Genomic DNA, 15,630 nt, shown 5'->3' with positions numbered 1-15,630 from the left:
CTGTCCCTTACGTTTCACAGAGAAAACCACAAACAGAGCAGAAGACTGGCGAAATTCTTTATTTGCCAGTAGATATAATTTTAACGCACGCACCACCTCGAGGTTGTGCAGCAGACGTTCTTTATGAGAAGATGAGTTAGGACATAACGAAGGAACAACAACCTCCTGATTAATGTTCCTATCCAAAACCACTTTAGGGAGAAACCCTAACTTAGTATGCAAAACTACCTTGCCCGAATGAAAATAAGGTAAGGAGATTCAAACTGCAACACCGAGAGCTCTGAGACTCTACGCACAGACGAAATAGCAACAAGAAACAAAACCTTCCAAGACAACATCTTAATATCTAAGAAATGCATAGGCTCAAACGGAGCCTGCTGAAGAACTCTAAGAACAAGGTTAAGACTCCAGGGAGGAGTAACAGGTTTGAACACAGGCCTGATTCTGACCAAGGCCTGACAGAACGATTGCACGTCTGGAACATCAACCAGACGTTTATGTAACAAAATAGACAAGGCCGAAATTTGACCTTTCAAGGAACTGGCTGATAAATCCTTCTCCAAACCTTCTTGGAGAAAGGCCAGAATTCTAGGAATCAGAACTCTATTCCAAGAGTAGCCTCTGGATTCACACCAATGCAGATATTTACGCCATATCTTGTAGTAAATCTTCCTGGTAATAGGCTTTTGAGCCTGAATCATGGACTCAATCCCCGCTTAGCTAAGATTAAGCGTTCAATCTCCAAGCAGTCAGTTTCAGAGAAACTAGATACCAAATTCTGCGAGGCCACACCGAAACAATAAGAATAACTAACGCCCTTTCTTGCTTGATCCAAGCAATGACTCGAGGAAGGAGAGCGAATGGGGGAAATAGGTATGCAAGACTGAAATTCAAAGGAACTGCCAGAATATCTGTCAGAACCGCTTGAGGGTCCCTGGACCTCAACCCGTACCTCGGGAGCTTGGCATTCTGACGAGATGCCATGAGATCTAGATCCTGCTGTCCCCATTTGAGAATCAAGTTGGAGAACACATCCGGATGTAGTTCCCATTCCCCCCGGGTGAAAGGTCTGTCCAAAAAATCCGCTTCCCAATTGTCCACTCCTGGAATGTGGATCGCAGATAGACAACAGTTGTGGGTTTCCGCCCACTGAATAATCTTGGACACCTCCTTCATGGCCAAAGAACTCTGAGTTCCACTGTGATGATTGATGTAAGCCACTGAGGTTATATTGTCCGACTGAAACCTGATAAACTGGGCGGAAGCTGAGGCCAGGCCAGAAGAGCATTGAAGATTGCTCTTAGCTCTAGAATGTTTATGGGGAGAACAGACTCTTCCCAAGTCCATGTCCCCTGAGCCCTTAGAAGGCCCAAGACTGCTGCCCAACCTATCAGGCTGGCGTCCGTTGTCACTATCACTCAGGTAGGTCTGTGAAAACAGGTTCCCTGTGAAAGAGGATCCTGAGACAACCACCAAGGAAGAGAATCTCTTGTCATCTGATCCAGATGAATTTGTGGAGACAGATCCGTATAATCCCCGTTCCACTGTCTGAGCATGCATAACTGCAGAGGTCTAAGATGGAAACGAGCAAAAGGAATAGTGTCCATGGTGGCTACCATCAGACAGATTACCTCCATACTCTGAGCCTCTGATGGCTGAGGAGAGGATTGAAGAGACGGAAAAGAATCGAAAATCTTGGATTTTCTGACTTCTGTCAGAATTTTTTTTATCAAAACGGAATCTATTATGGTTCCCCTTGAAGATGGAACTAGGGAACTCCTTTCCAGATACACCTTCCAACCATGAGAGCGCAGGAAGGATAAGAGTTTGATGAAAAGACTGGGCCTGAACCAGAATGTCGTCCAGATAAAGCGCCACTCCAATACCCTGTAACTAGAGCACTGCCAACAGAGATCCCAGAACCTTTGAAAAAATTATGGGAGCTGTAGCAAGACCGAAAGGAGAGTCACAAATTGGAAGTGTTTGTGGATAAAAGCAAAACTCAGAAACTTGTGATGATCCCTGTGGATGGGAACATGAAGGTATGCATCCTTTAAATCTACTGTTGTCATAAAATTACCCTTTTGAACTAAAGGAAGAATGAAACGAATAGTTTCCATTTTGAAGGACAGTACTCTGAGACACTTGTTTAGACTCTTGAGATCCAAGATTGGTCTGAAGGTTCCCTCTTTCTTGAGAAACACAAACAGATTGGAGTAAAATCCCAGACCCTGCTCCTGAATTGGAACAGGAACTATCACCCCCATTTTGGATAGATCCCGAACACAATGAAAGAACGCCTCTCTTTTTATCTGGTCGACAGATAATCTTGAGAGAAGAAATCTGCCCCTGGGGGGAAAGGTCTTAAATTCTAGTTTGTATCCCTGGGACACGTTGGCTATCGCCCAAGGATCCTGAACATCCCGAACCCAAACCTGAGTGAAAAATGAAAAGTCTGCCCCCCACAGACCCTACATGCTGACTTTGGATCATTAGCTGGTTTCTTGGATTGCTTTCCCTCATTCCAAGATTGGATGGGTCTCCAGGAAGGCTTGGACTGTTCCTGTCTTGTAGAGGGAGAGGAAGGTTTACCCTTGAAGTTTTGAAAAGAACGAAAATTACTCTGACGTCACTTCTGATTATTTCTCTTATCCTGAGGGAGGAAATGTCCTTTTCCTCCTGTATTATCAGAAATAATCTCAGCCAAAGCTGGGCCAAACAAGGTCTTACCCTTGTAAGGAATAGCCAAAAGCTTACATTTTGACAACACATCTGCAGACTAAGATTTCAACCATAAGGCTCTGCGAGCCAGAATGGGAAAGCTAGAAATCTTTACTCTCAATTTGATAACCTGAAGGGAAGCATCAATTTAAAAGCCTTGATCCTGTCCTGGATCTCTTCAAGGGGAGTGTCTGTTTGAATGGAATCAGACAATGCCTCAAACCAGTACGCACCGGAATAGAAACGGTAGCAATACACACCGCAGGTTGCTATTGTAAACCCTGGTGAACATACTTTTTAGGGCTGACAACGACAGTAGTGTCAGAGTCGTCTGGAGTAGCCAAAACCTCCTTGAGTAGTAATGGAGGTGCTCTAGCTTAAACCTGAAGGATACAACTTCAGCATCAGAAGAAGGAATTACACTGTCAGAATCTGAGATCTCACCCTCAGATGCCCTGAAGAATTCTCCTCAACAGATCTATGAGAGGGAATATTTGGAATAGCCACAAATGAGACAGACACTTTACACACTGATTCTTTAGACTTCCTCTTGCGCTATCCCTGTAGCATGGGAAAGACAAACAAACTGCAGAAGACATGAGGGAAGCAATGTCTTGCAAATAGACCCCAGACGGAGCTTGAGAGGAAGCACAGGGCACTGTATTAATGGGTACTAAAATTTGGGACACCTGAGGAGAAACATTGTCAGAAGACTCCTGGACAGCATCTGTCCTAGACAATATAGGCTCAAAAGACTATCCTTAAAATTTAATGTTCTCTCAACACATGAGGAACAAAAAGGGATTGGTGGTTCAATATTAGCATTCAAACATAAAGGACACCTGTAATCTATAACAGAGTCTAGGTCCATCTTAAAAGAATTAAATTATTAAAAACAATTTTAAAAAAGAAAAAAAAACATTACTGTTTCTTTAAATATTAAAACGAAACTGCTTTATTTTTAATGCAATGCAAAAACAAAACTCTTATATTTTTTAAATAAATGCAAAAAACGTTACTGCTTTATTTTTCAAAGATATACATATGAAATATAAAAGACCTAAATAACACCTCAAACTGTACTTCCGGTGCAGGGAGGAGCGTACAGGTGGTGTACAGCTCGGCGCGCTGCAAAGAACATCCCCCTCTAGATTGGCGCATTACCTTGGCCGGGCATACAGAACGGCCTGGAACCAGACGCGGGAAGCAGCGCAACGGAAGTCCTATAGCAGCGATAGCTTCGTGGCTGAAGCAGCTCCAACACTTCACCAAGAGCTGGTAGAAACAGGATCAACTCTTGTTAACAGCCTCAGTACCCTCTTTATCGAAGAGCATAACAAAGCAGGTCAATATTAATAGGACACTAATCCCATATTTCTTTGATACAGACACGCAGTTGGCGTGCAACGTTGACGATCTGTGACTGAGCCCAACTACCAGCAGGGGAAGCTGCAGAACAAACAAGCAGTAACACAGAAAATTGTAGTGTTTTTCTTTATTATATAATTTTGTTCTTTTGCTACCAGTAAGCACAATAAGCACATAGACTGTGACTTTCCCAACAAAACGCTTAACACTCTGACTTGCTTTGACCTGCTTAATATGCTTTAAAGGGACACTGAACCCAAATATTTTCATTCGTGATTCAGATAGAGCATGCAATTTTAAGCAACTTTCTAATTTACTCCTATTATCAAATTTAATTCATTCTCTTGGTATCTTTATTTGAAATGCAAGAATTTAAGTTTAGATGCCGGCCCATTTTTGGTGAACAACCTGGGTTGTTCTTGCTGATTGGTGGATAAATTCATCCACCAATAAAAAAAATGCTGTTCACAGATCTGAACCAAAAAAAAGGTTAGATGTCTTCTTTTTCAAATAAAGCTAGCAAGAGAACAAAGAAAATTTGATAATAGGAGTAAATTAGTAAGTTGCTTAAAAACATAATTTATGCTTACCTGATAAATTCCTTTCTTCTGTTGTGTGATCAGTCCACGGGTCATCATTACTTCTGGGATATTATCTGCTCCCCTACAGGAAGTGCAAGAGGATTCACCCAGCAGAGTTGCTATATAGCTCCTCCCCTCTACGTCACCTCCAGTCATTCAACCAAAGACCAACGAGAAAGGAGAAGCCAAGGGTGTAGTGGTGACTGAATTATAATTTAAAAAATATTTACCTGCCTTAAAAAAACAGGGCGGGCCGTGGACTGATCACACAACAGAAGAAAGGAATTTATCAGGTAAGCATAAATTATGTTTTCTTCTGTTATGTGTGATCAGTCCACGGGTCATCATTACTTCTGGGATACCAATACCAAAGCAAAAGTACACAGATGACGGGAGGGATAGGCAGGCTCATTATACAGAAGGAACCACTGCCTGAAGAACCTTTCTCCCAAAAATAGCCTCCGAAGAAGCAAAAGTGTCAAATTTGGAAAATTTGGAAAAAGTATGAAGCGAAGACCAAGTTGCAGCCTTGCAAATCTGTTCAACAGAGGCCTCATTCTTAAAGGCCCAAGTGGAAGCCACAGCTCTAGTGGAATGAGCTGTAATTCTTTCAGGAGGCTGCTGTCCAGCAGTCTCATAGGCTAAACGTATTATGCTACGAAGCCAAAAAGAGAGAGAGGTAGCAGAAGCTTTTTGACCTCTCCTCTGTCCAGAATAAACGACAAACAGGGAAGAAGTTTGGCGAAAATCTTTAGTTGCCTGCAAGTAGAACTTGAGGGCACGAACTACATCCAGATTGTGTAGAAGACGTTCCTTCTTTGAAGAAGGATTTGGACACAAGGATGGAACAACAATCTCTTGATTGATATTCCTGTTAGAGACAACCTTAGGTAAGAACCCAGGTTTAGTACGCAGAACTACCTTGTCTGAGTGAAAGATCAGATAAGGAGAATCACAATGTAGGGCTGATAACTCAGAGACTCTTCGAGCCGAGGAAATAGCCATTAAAAATAGAACTTTCCAAGATAACAATTTTATATCAATGGAATGAAGGGGTTCAAACGGAACACCCTGTAAAACGTTAAGAACTAAGTTTAAACTCCATGGCGGAGCAACAGTTTTAAACACAGGCTTGATCCTAGCTAAAGCCTGACAAAAAGCCTGGATGTCTGAATTTTCTGACAGACGCCTGTGCAACAAGATGGACAGAGCTGAGATCTGTCCCCTTAATGAGCTAGCCGATAAACCCTTTTCTAAACCTTCCTGTAGAAAAGACAATATCCTAGGAATCCTAACCTTACTCCAGGAGTAATCTTTGGATTCACACCAGTATAGGTATTTACGCCATATTTTATGGTAAATCTTTCTGGTAACAGGCTTCCTAGCCTGTATCAGGGTATCAATAACCGACTCAGAAAAACCACGTTTTGATAAAATCAAGCGTTCAATTTCCAAGCAGTCAGCTTCAGAGAAGTTAGACTTTGATGTTTGAATGGACCCTGAACCAGAAGGTCCTGTCTTAGAGGTAGAGACCAAGGCGGACAGGATGACATGTCCACTAGATCTGCATACCAAGTCCTGCGCGGCCATGCAGGCGCTATTAGAATCACTGATGCTCTCTCCTGTTTGATTTTGGCAATCAATCGAGGAAGCAGCGGGAAGGGTGGAAACACATAAGCCATCCTGAAGTTCCAAGGTGCTGTCAAAGCATCTATCAGAACCGCTCCCGGATCCCTGGATCTGGATCCGTAGCGAGGAAGTTTGGCGTTCTGGCGAGACGCCATGAGATCTATCTCTGGTTTGCCCCAACGTCGAAGTATTTGGGCAAAGACCTCCGGATGAAGTTCTCACTCCCCCGGATGAAGAGTCTGGCGACTCAAGAAATCCGCCTCCCAGTTCTCCACTCCCGGGATGTGGATTGCTGATAGGTGGCAAGAGTGAGACTCTGCCCAGCGAATTATCTTTGATACTTCTATCATTGCTAGGGAGCTTCTTGTCCCTCCCTGATGGTTGATGTAAGCTACAGTCGTGATGTTGTCCGACTGAAACCTGATGAACCCCCGAGTCTTTAACTGGGGCCAAGCTAGAAGGGCATTGAGAACTGCTCTCAATTCCAGAATGTTTATTGGCAGGAGACTTTCCTCCTGACTCCATTGTCCCTGAGCCTTCAGAGAATTCCAGACAGCGCCCCAACCTAGAAGGCTGGCGTCTGTTGTTACAATTGTCCAGTCCGGCCTGCTGAACGGCATCCCCCTGGACAGATGTGGCCGAGAAAGCCACCATAGAAGAGAGTTTCTGGTTTCTTGATCCAGATTCAGAGTGGGGGACAAATCTGAGTAATCCCCATTCCACTGACTCAGCATGCACAATTGCAGCGGTCTGAGATGTAGGCGTGCAAAAGGTACTATGTCCATTGCTGCTACCATTAAGCCGATCACCTCCATGCATTGAGCTACTGACGGGAGTTGAATGGAATGAAGGACACGGCATGCAATTAGAAGCTTTGTTAATCTGTCTTCTGTCAGATAAATCTTCATTTCTACAGAATCTATAAGAGTTCCCAAGAATGGAACTCTTGTGAGAGGCAAGAGAGAACTCTTCTTTTCGTTCACTTTCCATCCATGCGACCTTAGAAATGCCAGAACTAACTCTGTATGAGACTTGGCAGTTTGAAAGCTTGAAGCTTGTATCAGAATGTCGTCTAGGTACGGAGCTACCGAAATTCCTTGCGGTCTCAGAACCGCTAGAAGGGCACCCAGAACCTTTGTGAAGATTCTTGGAGCCGTAGCCAATCCGAATGGAAGGGCTACAAACTGGTAATGCCTGTCTAAGAAGGCAAACCTTAGATACCGGTAATGATCTTTGTGAATCGGTATGTGAAGGTAAGCATCCTTTAAATCCACTGTGGTCATGTACTGACCCTTTTGGATCATGGGTAAAATTGTCCGAATAGTTTCCATTTTGAACGATGGAACTCTTAGGAATTTGTTTAGGATCTTTAAATCCAAGATTGGCCTGAAAGTTCCCTCTTTTTTGGGAACCACAAACAGGTTTGAGTAAAACCCTTGTCCTTGTTCCGACCGCGGAACCGGATGGATCACTCCCATTAATAATAGATCTTGTACACAGCGTAGAAACGCGTCTTTCTTTATTTGGTTTGTTGACAACCTTGACAGATGAAATCTCCCTCTTGGGGGAGATAATTTGAAGTCTAGAAGGTATCCCTGAGATATGATCTCTAGCGCCCAGGGATCCTGGACATCTCTTGCCCAAGCCTGGGCGAAGAGAGAGAGTCTGCCCCCCACTAGATCCGGTCCCGGATCGGGGGCCCTCGGTTCATGCTGTCTTAGGGGCAGCAGCAGGTTTTCTGGCCTGCTTGCCCTTATTCCAGGACTGGTTAGGTTTCCAGCCTTGTCTGTAACGAGCAACAGCTCCTTCCTGTTTTGGTGCAGTGGAAGTTGATGCTGCACCTGCTTTGAAATTCCGAAAGGGACGAAAATTAGACTGTCTAGCCTTAGCTTTGGCTTTGTCTTGAGGTAGAGCGTGGCCCTTACCTCCTGTAATGTCAGCGATAATTTCTTTCAAACCGGGCCCAAATAAAGTTTGCCCCTTGAAAGGTATATTAAGTAATTTGGACTTAGAAGTTACATCAGCCGACCAGGATTTTAACCACAGCGCCCTACGTGCCTGAATGGCGAATCCTGAATTCTTAGCCGTAAGTTTGGTTAAATGTACTACGGCCTCCGAAATGAATGAATTAGCTAGTTTAAGGACTCTAAGCCTGTCCGTAATGTCGTCCAGCGTAGCGGAACTAAGGTTCTCTTCCAGAGACTCAATCCAAAATGCTGCCGCAGCCGTAATCGGCGCGATGCATGCAAGGGGTTGCAATATAAAACCTTGTTGAACAAACATTTTCTTAAGGTAACCCTCTAATTTTTTATCCATAGGATCTGAAAAAGCACAGCTATCCTCCACCGGGATAGTGGTACGCTTAGCCAAAGTAGAAACTGCTCCCTCCACCTTAGGGACCGTTTGCCATAAGTCCCGTGTGGTGGCGTCTATTGGAAACATCTTTCTAAATATTGGAGGGGGTGAGAACGGCACACCGGGTCTATCCCACTCCTTGGTAACAATTTCAGTTAATCTCTTAGGTATAGGAAAAACGTCAGTACTCGCCGGTACCGCAAAATATTTATCCAACCTACACATTTTCTCTGGTATTGCAACAGTGTTACAATCGTTAAGAGCCGCTAAGACCTCCCCTAGTAATACACAGAGGTTTTCCAATTTAAATTTAAAATTTGAAATATCTGAATCCAATCTGCTTGGATCAGAACCGTCACCTACAGAATGAAGCTCTCCGTCCTCATGCTCTGCAAGCTGTGACGCAGTATCAGACATGGCCCTAGAATTATCAGCGCACTCTGTTCTCACCCCAGAGTGATCACGCTTGCCTCTTAGTTCTGGTAACTTAGCCAAAACTTCAGTCATAACAGTAGCCACATCTTGTAATGTTATCTGTAATGGCTGCCCAGATGTACTAGGCGCCATAATATCACGCACCTCCCGGGCGGGAGACGCAGGTACTGACACGTGAGGCGAGTTAGACGGCATAACTCTCCCCTCGCTGTTTGGTGAAATTTGTTCAATTTGTACAGATTGGCTTTTATTTAAAGTAGCATCAATACAGTTAGTACATAAATTTCTATTGGGCTCCACCTTGGCATTGGAACAAATGACACAGGTATCTTCCTCTGAATCAGACATGTTTAACACACTAGCAATAAACATGCAACTTGGTTACAATCTTAATTAACAAAAACGTACTGTGCCTCAAAGAAGCACTAAACGATTAAATGACAGTGAAATAATGAACTGAAAAACAGTTATAGCATCACTCTTTAAAAAACAACACAACTTGTTAGCAAAGGTTTGTTCCCATTAGTAAAGTAACACTAATTAAATTTTAAACATAAAAATCACAGCAACGTTTTAAAACACAGTCACTACATAAGTCTCACAGCTCTGCTGAGAGAATCTACCTCCCTTCAAAGAAGTTTGAAGACCCCTGAGTTCTGTTAGAGCTGAACCGGATCATGCAGAAAATACAAGAGTAACTGACTGGAAATTTTTGATGCGTAGCAAAGAGCGCCAAAAACGGCCCCTCCCCCTCACACACAGCAGTGAGAGAGAAACGAAACTGTCATAATCAAAACAAGCAAACTGCCAAGTGGAAAAATAATGCCCAAATATTTATTCACTCAGTACCTCAGAAATGCAAACGATTCTACATTCCAGCAAAAACGTTTAACATGAATTAAATACCTATAAAAAGGTTTAATGTACTTTTACAGAGTAATTCCGGTGAAATACCATCCCCAGAATACTGAAGTGTAGAGTATACATACATGTCATTATAACGGTATGGCAGGATTTTCTCATCAATTCCATTCAGAAAATAAAAACTGCTACATACCTCAATGCAGATTCAACTGCCCGCTGTCCCCTGATCTGAAGCTTTTACCTCCCTCAGATGGCCGAGAAACAGCAATATGATCTTAACTACTCCGGTTAAAATCATAAGAAAAACTCTGGTAGATTCTTCTTCAAACTCTGCCAGAGAAGTAATAACACGCTCCGGTGCTATTGTAAAATAACAAACTTTTGATTGAAGTTATAAAAACTAAGTATAATCACCATAGTCCTCTCACACCTCCTATCTAGTCTTTGGGTGCAAGAGAATGACTGGAGGTGACGTAGAGGGGAGGAGCTATATAGCAACTCTGCTGGGTGAATCCTCTTGCACTTCCTGTAGGGGAGCAGATAATATCCCAGAAGTAATGATGACCCGTGGACTGATCACACATAACAGAAGAAATTGCATGCTCTATCTTAATCATGAAAGAAAAAATTTGGGTCCAGTGTCCCTTTAACAAATTGCAATTGCTTTACTGGACTCATCCCTGCTTCTTGTAACATTGTAACTCAGCTGCTATCAAAGAACTGTGTCTTCAAAAAAAAAAAAAAAAAAAAAAAAAGGTGCAGCAGACATATATGGAACATGCTCCATCTATAACAGCAAGCACACAGCAACTAACGATGAACTATACCGATTCTAACTGTTGCATGCTAAAACTAACTAACCTTACACCAGACTGACGACATTAAGAAGTCCATAAAACTTACTCTCTGTACCTAATCCTGGATGCAAGGAGCCAGAGGTATAACTAGCTCTGAGAAGAGAGAAAGAGAAAGTAGGGAAAAACACCAACTGCCCTACACAGTATAGTGGATCTTTGGTAAACCTCCAGTCTCAGAACCACTTTATAACAGAAGCCATTGTGTTTTCCCATAACCCTAAGGGTAGGAGCTAGAAATGGCTAATTCTTTAATAAGTTAGAGGACTTGAAAGGACCCACAATATCAGATCATACAGACCAAATAGGAGGAGTGAAGAGCAGGCAGGAAATCATCTGGAATCATATAAGGGTCTTTGCCTCAAGTAACTTTGTACCTGGAAGTCCTTAATCTAAGAGACAATCCTGAGTCTTTAAACACTATTCCTAAAATGGCCCTCCCATAACCCAACAGGTAGGAGACTGGAAAAAGGCCAAATATACATAATTAAAGCTAAAATAGTTGGACTGATCGGCAGAAGTATAGGACAATAAATATCCGGAAAAGCAATACAGAATAGCACAGTGGATTATATTGTTACATGAGGAAAATATTTGCTAAGAACCTGTGAATAGCTGTATTACATGTATTTTTGTAAAATGGCTCCTTAAAAGGAGACTGTATATAAGGGCGCTGTATAATTTAAATTACCAGCCTCTATAATACTTACCATTAAGGTATTACATAATTAAAATATAAGGCGTTATTGAGACACATAATAATTAGGAAATAGCTTTAAGTGTCTTTGATACTATATTATCTCCATAAGTACTGATATAAGTGGCTGTAGAAACTTATAAAAAGGCAGAGAAAGGGGATAATTCCTCTGGCTTTGGTTGGCGTGGCCATAGGCACTAGTCACGGTTTTTGTTTAGTTTTGTTTTTGCCTCTGTTTTTTTCTTTCTTTCTTTGTTCCTATTTTTAGCTCTTTTTTTCTATTTAACTGTTTTTGAGCACATTAAAATTTCACAATTCACCTAGATATTAAACACACATCTAAACACATATAATACAATTATTTTGGCAATACACAATTAGAACATTGTTCTTACTTTTTCTAACAATTCACATTTATTTAAAAAGGGGGGAGAAAATAACACCTCAAACAACCTCTACACCTCAGCTACAGCTCTGCTGAGGTGCCTACCATGCAGGATAACGTAGTATATGTGAAAGAAAAAACGGAATCCAGATTGGAGCTGCTTCAATAATGTCAGGCTAACAAATATCCATTTTAACTAAAAAAAACGGCAAGATGCAGAAATCTCTCCTCCATATACAGGAAGTGAGAGAATAAGAAGTGTGCAACAGATAATTTTTACCGCTGCACAAACCCCGCCCATGGTGGGCGTGTCAAATATAACGTCTCAGTCGAGATTTTGATAAAAAAAAAGTTAATAAAACCACCAAAACTGAGCCAAATTTCCTCAAGTCCCCAGTGCCTGCAAAACGGCAATACATAATCCCCTTAAAACACTAGGAGTAATGTTTTAAGTAACCCTGTCAGGGAAATAGTAAAGTGCCAGTTTTTTTACCTTAAAGCTGCTTAAGAAAATAAAGTTAGCACTTACCTCAATAAAATCTGCCTGGCAGCAAGGCAGCTCACTAGGTTTGAGAAGTAATTTCCCTCACATGGACCTGTCGAAAATAATAATAAGGGCAGCAACTTTTATTTAAATATAAGGGAGGCGCAGTGAGAATTATGTCCCACAAGTTCCCTTTGCTTAAAAGCCACCAATGCTCTACTGAAGAGACTGCAATGGACTACAGCTACACACTGGAGGAAAAAAACAGCTCATACTAGTACTGCAAATAAAATAATAAAATCTTGATTGAAAAATCTTTCCAGACACCTAACTTTACCACTTCCTTACTCTAACATAGGCAAAGAGAATGACTGGGGTTGGAGGGAAGGGAGGTGATATTTAACAGCTTTGCTGTGGTGCTCTTTGCCGCCTCCTGCTGGGCAGGATTGATATTCCCAATAGTAATTAGATGATCCGTGGACTTGTGTCATTAGAAAGAAAACTTCTTTACCCTGTAATGTAAGTTTCACACAGGAAGAACAGAATTGCATGGGTGCTATAATTTGTGCCTCTAAACACAATAAGTAAGGATTAAATTGAGCAGTCTCCTGATCCATATCAGACATGCTTGTCACTATCCTGACGGCCCTAACCAATAATCAGAATAAGGCCCAGTAAAATAAAAAAGTTGCAACAAACGAAAAACTGGTAAACAGTTATCCTGCTTTAGCTTTATTTGATAAAATGTTGCACAAAGAAATAACCGCTATACAGAACAAAAAGTTCTAGGCGAGCGTTGCCGCTCCAACTATCACCTCCCTCCACACCTTAGTATACTGAGATACCGCCACCGATCACCAGCTTGCTCTGCTTCTCCTTATAGCGCTACTTAGCTTAGAGATTCCCCACAGCAACACAGCCGCAACGAGGAGATTCACCTCCGTGGTGCATGGAGTAGAGACCAGGCCGAATACGTGACTGACGTAGGGGAGGCGCAAACCTCCCACGGAAGAACAAGGAAGGAGGGGGAGTGGCCAAGCCGTACCAGCGCGCCATCAGGAAAAACCGTCCGAAAATAAAATAAAAAGTGAGACAGAGAAATATAATTGTCTCCCAAACACTGTTCCTGCAAGCACGCCTTAGCAATCCCTTACACAAGGGTGAGCTAAACAGTCAAAATACATATAGGCGCAAATACCACATTCTAAGTGCCCTTTCTCCCTCTGGAAGAACTAGCACTTACCATTTCAGCTGTCCAGCATGGAGACAGTCCCAAGATATGAGAGGACACCTTTTCCTCACAGCGACCTGGTCAAAAGTAGATAGCAAAGTAACCAACATAGGTATCTGAAACTAGGGCAGCAAATGTGAGGAAAACGTAGCAAGCACCTCTTTGAAAGTTCCCCACTGTTTTAAAGCCACTACAGCTTGACCACAAGACTAACGTGGAGTATAGCTATACCCTAAGACTTGAAGTAATCCATCTTCTGCATGATACAAAATTTTAATTACACACTAAACTTCAACTCCTCCATGCACGAGAGGCAAAGAGAATGACTGGGGTTTATGGGTAGGGAAGTGATACTTAACAGTTTTACTGTGGTGCTCTTTGCCTCCTCCTACTGGCGAAGAGTGATATTCCCAACAATAATTAAGATGAACCCGTGGACTCACATCTTTGGAAGAAATTGCATGCTCTATCTGAATCATGTTTAATTTTGACTAGCCTATTCCTTTAAAGACATATGCACAGCAAGAACTGAAACAATTCATGAGAAACAACAATGAAAAAACTGTGAGAAACAACAATGAAACAAAAACTTGTTGGACTTAAAAAGACCAGACTGAAACATTACACCCATCTGAGCCAAGATGCATCTGGGAGAACTGCCATCTGCAAGGCTAGTTTCATCCTAAATATCAAACAAGAAACCAAAGGAGACTAAACATAGTCCTCACCTCCACGGGATCATCATTGCCAAAAGAGAACCAAAGACTCCTGAAATTACCCCCTCACCTGAGCTCTGGGAAGAACTGGACTCTAAGCAAACTGGCACGAATAAAAAAAGCCCAGACAGGATAGTATCTTTAGAAAAACAAAATCAGTAAAAACAAACCAAGTTTAACAGAACACAAGAGTATTGAGAAAAAAAAATTAACAGACTGTCTGCTTTATTAATAAAACATAAAAACATATCCACTATATCTTCAAGACAAAGGATCAATGAAAAACCACAAAGGAGCAACAAACATCTAGAGAACCAGCCGCATACATTAACATTCTGCCTACGGAGATTTTGCAGTATGGGTAAACTGTCCTCTTAACTTTTTTGTGAAAGAAAAGTAGTTTCCCACCAGGAATATCCTTGGTTCTTATTCAGAAAGAACAGTTCACTTCTTCTTCAGGAAAACAGCAATTTCCAAAGTTAAGAAGGGAAAAAAAAACAACTGTACAAAAAATGAAGCGGGAGGATGAAAATGGTTTCTTGTTTAACAGTAAGTTTCTGCTTTTTTCCTTGTGGGTGGGTTAATAATTTAACTGACAAGAATCCTCTGCTGCTCTATGTTCTGTTGCTAAATGTGTAACTGAATTGTCATTTTGTAAGCAAATTTCGCAGGGTTTTGCAATTTTCATACCACTACTACACCCCATGAAAAGCTTTTTGAGCAAGGTCATCATTGTTCCCACAGTGTAGTCAATTATAAATAGGTAAATACAATGTACACTGGTCTAAGCAATTACAATGTGACAAGCTGCAAAATGAGATAACATGTAGCCTCAAGTAAGAACTCTAGTCTTTCTCTGGGAGAAGCTAAAAGGACAGTTATTAGTCTAAATATCAGTAAGGGATGACAAAATAAATAGCACATTCGGATTGCATTTGTTTGTTATTTAATATGCCTAAGAAAATATTTTAGGGGGGGGATTTATTTTGAGTTCAATATCTATTAAAGTGACATTATACACTAGATTTTTCTTTGCATAAATGTTTTGTAGATGATCAATTTATATCGCCCATCTGGGAGTGTTTTTGTAAAATTGTATAGTTTTGCTTATTTTTAAACAAAATGTTGCTGGTTTTCGGACTCCTAACCAAGCCCCAAAGTTTTAGATGTATACTGATGTCTACAGACTCCTGTTATGTAATGGGTCTTTTCATATGCAGGGAAGGGTGGGAGTGTCTGATCTTTCTGCTTTCCCAGCCCAACCTCATCAACAGTGCTAAAGTGGGAGCTCCTAAGCTTTTAAAAGGTAT

At 41.6% G+C, this 15,630-nt stretch overlaps 1 protein-coding gene across 1 annotated transcript in view; it reads right to left on the bottom strand.

The window, feature by feature from the left end:
* PEPD (peptidase D) overlaps window positions 1–15,630 on the bottom strand; it is a 999,359-nt gene that overhangs the window by 861,904 nt on the left and 121,825 nt on the right. The gene's annotated exons all lie outside the window — the stretch shown is intronic.

This window comes from Bombina bombina, chromosome 1 (assembly GCF_027579735.1).
Source record: "Bombina bombina isolate aBomBom1 chromosome 1, aBomBom1.pri, whole genome shotgun sequence".
Lineage (NCBI taxonomy): Eukaryota > Metazoa > Chordata > Amphibia > Anura > Bombinatoridae > Bombina > Bombina bombina.
The sequence above is the reverse complement of the archived record's forward strand: the minus strand, read 5'-3'. Positions and strand labels throughout refer to the sequence as shown.